At 33.2% G+C, this 5,803-nt stretch overlaps 1 long non-coding RNA gene across 1 annotated transcript; it reads left to right on the top strand.

The window, feature by feature from the left end:
- The first annotated feature begins 813 nt into the window (after positions 1-813).
- Positions 814-5,125, top strand: LOC140881463 (uncharacterized). Its single transcript, XR_012149960.1, has 3 exons — positions 814-1,108; positions 1,337-3,469; positions 4,826-5,125. It is a non-coding gene; the product is annotated as an uncharacterized lncRNA (long non-coding RNA).
- Positions 5,126-5,803: the final 678 nt, after the last annotated feature.

A 5,803-nucleotide genomic window follows, 5' to 3' on the forward strand; every position in this document is an offset into this window, starting at 1 on the left:
TATTGTGACGCCTAAAATCCAATCTATTAAATCGCATGCATTAATTTAATAAATATTAGGATTTTTAATTTTTTTAAGTTTATGTGATTTAAATTCCTTATTTGAATTACGTGCTAATAGAATATTTTATTATTTATTCAAATGATTTTATTTTACTGACTATTTAATTAATGTTTTTAATTGTTTAAGTTCATTTGTCTAATTGATTTTTTATTGCGCAATTTAAATTGTTTTAAAATATTTTAAAGGTTTAAGATTGCATACTTAAATTATTTTAATTTTTAATTTTTAATTTTTAATTTTTAATAGTTTAGTTTATTCTTTTAAATTATTTTAACTTTTTAGTTTATTTATTTAAATATTTTTGAGTGTTCAACTTATTTATTTTAAATAGATTATGTTTAGCGGTTAATTGTTTTAAATTATTTTAAATGTCTAGCTTACCTATTTAAATCTTTTTTTTTTATTTGTCTAAATTATTTTAAAGGTTTTATTTCCGCTCGTATATTTATTTAATTTACTTTTAAATGTTAGTCAAGTTTGTTTAAATTATTTTAAATCGCTCTGTTCGGTATTTTAAATATTTACTCGTTGCCGTGACATCAGAATATTTAAAGTGTTGTATTTTAATTTCTGAATTTTTAGCTTGTGTTTTATTTAATGCAATTTAATTTATATTCCTAAATTGCTTAGTTTGGTCTAGCATTTCTTTAAAATGTGTAGCACTTTCTCCCTAATACTCATACACACTCGAATTTCCTATAAATACAACTATACATACACACATCTACACACTCAATTTTAATACTTAACCCTAACCCCTAAATCACACACACACTCATGCCTAAAACACACACTCCCATACGTGACTCCACCTCCATTCTCTCTAAGCTCTCCATCGGCTTCATTTTTTCCTAGCTTGGAATGCCGCCCGTTCTTCCCTCTTCTTTAGTTCCGGCGCAACACCTCTTTAGCTAGCTGGTCGAGAGTTTCCTGTCCACCTTGAGCTTGATTTCAGCTCGTTTCCAGCTCGGTTCCAACGCAGATCTCCCAAGCTCCGTTCGGCGCTGCAGTCCCTGCTTTTCTTTTCGATTCTTCTCAAGTCCAGGCAAGAATGTGGCTTCCTTTTCTTTCTTCACCATGTAGATTAGCTTAGCTTGATTGTTGCATTTCATGATCTTCGAAACATATATATATATACATGCCCTGTTTTCTGTTTTCATTTTCTGAAAATACATGAGCAGTCCACATTCCATTCTTGAGGATTTATGTTGCTATGATATTGTTTTGTTGAGGATTGAAATGAGCATATGTTTATGGCCCAAATATTTTCCAGATTCTTCTTCAAGGCATGATTCGAATACTTCTCAGATTTTCTTCATGCTTGGTGTTCGAATTTGGTTCAGAAATTTACCTTGTCTTGTTGTTCGAACCCTTCCCAGTTTATTGCCTATCTTGGTGGTTCGAAATTTCAGAGTTTTATGGCATGGAGTTCGATCTTTTTTTTTTGTTCAGGTTATTCCTTGGTTTGGGGTGTTCGAACATTTTCCAGAATTTTTCCTTTAGCATTGTGTTCGATTATTTCAGATTAGTTTCTTAACTTGTTTGTTCAAATTTTCAGATTATTACCTTGTCTTGGGTGGTTGAAATTTCAGAGTTTTCATAGCTTGTTGGTTCGAACACTTTCCAGATTTTTCCTTCTTGTTTTGGTTCGAACATTTGGTGTTTGTTGTGTTGATTTGGATGGTGATTTAGAGCTACCATGGATGATATGTAGTTCACGTGGTAGTATATAGGATGACTCGATGTGGTTGTTGGTTGCTGGCAAGAGGTTTCAATTCTAGGGAGAGTGTATGTGCAGAATTTTTGGGTTTAATGCTTGCTGTCCAGAAATCTGTTCTTATAGCAGGGTTAGGCTCGGGTTTTGGCTAAGGTCTCGGGTCTAGATTTAGTCCAAGATGTTGGGAATATGCCGGTTCGAGCGGAAATGAATTTGGTTAAGTTTCGGTTGAATTTTAGGCATAAGAGAAGAGAGTGCGCAGAAATCTGTTTTGCCTCATGTAGCTGCTGTCCGGAAAATATTTTCTAAACGGGGTTTAGGCTCGGGTTTTGGCTAGGGGCTCGGGTCTGGAATTAGTTTAGGATGTTGGTAATATGTCGGTTCAAGCGGGAATTAATTCGGTTAAGTCTCGGTCGAGTTCTAGATTTTTAATGTTAGAGGCGCAGAATCTGTTTCGCCTCAAGGGCTGCTGCCCGGAAACCCTTTCTTTAAAAATAGCTCGCTTAGGAAATAAATTCCGAGGACGACTTTTATACTTAGGTCTAAGTGTCGTGGAGTTGTGGTTTCAAACTGAATCCTTTTTGGTTAAGAAACGAGCAAGTTATAAATTTTACGGGCTAACCGCTTAAGTTAGTCGTAAGTGCAAATTGTGGGTTAAATTCTCCATCCTTTGGGTTGTCTCCTAAATCACCATCCCGATCATCCATGTGTGAGTCATATGCATGATTATTTATTAACGTTTACATGTAAGTCATATTTACATGTGCATGCTAAGTCCCATATTCAAGAAAGAAAGTATGAAAGAAAATATTTTTATGAACGAAGTGAGATGATTGTGACTATAGAAATGACGTGTGTGTGGGGTTGAGAGGCATCTTGACCTACCTTACCAAATATAAAAATGACGTGTATGCGTGGGGTTGAGAGGCATCTTGACCTACCTTACCAAATATAGAAATGACGTGTATGTGTGGGGTTGAGAGGCATCTTGACCTACCTTACCAAATATAGAAATGACGTGTATGTGTGGGGTTGAGAGGCATCTTGACCTACCTTACCAAATACAGGGCAAGATCGAGTTGGGTGTTATCCTGACTTCCTTGCGGCATAGTGCACTGCAGCCATGATCATGATCGAAACCACAGGGTCACAATCAAGGATCTAAGTTCACAGTTACAGATTCAGATACAGTTTATGCAGATTCATTGATTATACATGACTTAGCCATGCATATGTTTCATTTCAAGTTCTCTCTTTAATTTTGAAGTTTATTCACTTGTTTAAAGTAAGGGAGATTTGGTGAAAAATCACCAACCCCAAACTTAAGTTTAAAATCAGTACCTATGTCATAAATATTTATTCTGCACTTCCTGATGCATCTTGAAACTTATTTCTCCGTCCCTATTTGGCATTTTACCCTTTTTCTCTTTTAATTTAATTTAATTTAATTAATTTCTCTCTCTCCCTTCCTTATTTCCTCCCACAATTTCTGTGTGACTGGCAAACACAAATCCCTAACAACAAAAGCCCATCCATCGCCCAAACCCGCCAACAGAAGGAAACATCGATCTATGTATATGTTTGTACTCGGGCGAAAGAAGTGCTGAAGACATAGATCGATGGCTCACCGATCTGTTGCACCTAGGATGTCAACCGAGAAAAATTTGAGAGACTCATTGAATGAAACAGGTGCTGCCACATAATCTCATCTCATGTGCTTTTACCCTTCTTGATCTATATCTATCAAATTCTGAATATGAGTATTTGAAGCTTTGTATTTTTTCGTTGGTTTGTAACATTTTATGTTTTTGAATCGAGAATTTTCTGTTTCACTTTTAGATTTTTTTGAGGATATTTTCTTAGATTGATTGAATATATAAGCTTAATGGGTGTTTGATCGATTGTTATTTTGAAAATACAAAAAGATGGGCCTTTGTTTTTATTTGTAACGAAATTTGGAAACTTTTTTAGAAAATTCAATTTGTTGTTTCAGATTTTTTAATATTTATTTTTATTAATAGTAACTCTTTCATGAACCGAATTGAAGTACCTATTTCACTAGTCAAGTAGAAGTCAGAAAAAGTTTCTGTCATTTAAACCACGTTTACTGCTCTAATTTTTTTTTTGTTTATGTAGAACTCCGTAATAATATGCTAGGATGTAGAATAATCGTCTTTGTTGAATTCATTGCATTAAAGGTTAGGACTTCGAGTTTTACGGTTGAATCATTCCATGCGATGTGTAGATTGCATATAGTGAATTGCTAAAACTCAAAATGATACTTGAATATCCTAGTGTTGTGATCCTCAATTAATTCTGTTGAATTTACCTTATTTTTTCCTTTAAACTGAATTAGAGTAGTTGATATTTTTTTTCAATTTTTGTAATACACACAAATCTTACCTTTATTTTTCTTCATGAAGCCGATTTTGTTTTCCTTTTTCCCTTCTTCTGACAGTTATTATTGCTGCAATTTTTAATGGGTTCTTGTTATTTTTATTTGAAATCGACTATGGTGGCGTGTGTTTTATGGTTATTGCTATATTGGTAGTCGCGTTGCTCATTGGGGCGATAATTTGCATTTTAGTTGACTGGTATTTGACGAATGTGATTGTGGTTTTTGAATCAAATTGGGGGTTTGCGCCATTGAAGATGAACATTTATTTAATGAAGGGGATGAAAGAAGTTTGAATTTCCATGAAATAGTGTATTATATATACTCGGATGAAATCTAAAATTTTTTCTGAAATTAGAATCAAAATCATATAAATAAAATATTTGTCAAATTTTTGTTTGTTTTTGCGCTTGTTCGTTTACTTTGTTTCGAATTCTATTCGGCATATGTTGGTTTCTTCTATTTATGGCGGATTTTTCCTCAAATATTTCTTGTTTTTAATTAAATTGTGATGACTGTTTTCGACACGTACTTATTTTTTTTTTAATTATGCTGATTTTCAAGCAGTGCATGATAATCCGATGAAATCTATTAAATTATGCTGCTTTTCGTTATGACTTATTGCACACTATTTTATTTTTTTTATTTAGAAATGGTTCGAAAACAAGTAGGATCTGAGATGAAAGCTAGTACCCCGGAGGCCGTATGAGGCACCAAGCCGTTGATCTGCTTCTGTATTTTGGGAAGGACTAAGGGAAATGAGAATGAAGTGAACAATTTTGTTGGTGTATTTTGTACTGTACTTTGATCGTATGGATAACTATGTTGATGAAATTGGTACTGTATTTTTTTAGAATTGATGTGTAATTTCTCTTTATAACTATGTTAATGAAGGTGGTACTGTATTTTGGTAAAATTGATGTTTAATTTCCATTTATAACTATGTTGATGAAGTTGGATGTTTAATTTTGGTAGAATGAATTTTTAATTCTCATACCACAATTAGACGTATCGTTATACTTCATTTCCAAGAAAATGTACTGCGTATAGTTATAATAAGTACTGCTTCTCTGACCAAGCACCAACACTACAATGTAAAGCATGTATGAAAGATGTACCAAATTTAACAAATTATCATACCACAATTAGACGTTATTATACTTCATTTTCAAGAAAAAGTACTATGTATCATTATAAATGGTACTGCGTTTTTGATCATGCATCAACACCACAATGTAAAACATGTACGCAAGATATACAAAATTTAACAGATTCTCATACCATGATTAGAGGTTATTATACTTCATTTTCAAGTAAACGTACTACGCATCAATACAAATAATACTGCGTTTTTGAACCACGCACCAACACCACAATGTAAAACATGTATAGAAGATGTATCAAATTTAACAAATTCTTATACCACAATTAGAGATTATTATACTTCATTTTCAAGTAAACGTACTACGTATCAATACAAATGGTGTTGCGTTTCTGCATCACGCACCAACATCACAATGTAAAACATGTATGAAAGATGTACCAAATTTAACACATTCTCATACCACAATTAGAGGTTGTTATACTTCATTTTCAAGCAAAGGTACTACGTATCAATGCAAATGGTA

Source organism: Henckelia pumila, chromosome 2, assembly GCF_033568475.1.
Source record: "Henckelia pumila isolate YLH828 chromosome 2, ASM3356847v2, whole genome shotgun sequence".
Lineage (NCBI taxonomy): Eukaryota > Viridiplantae > Streptophyta > Magnoliopsida > Lamiales > Gesneriaceae > Henckelia > Henckelia pumila.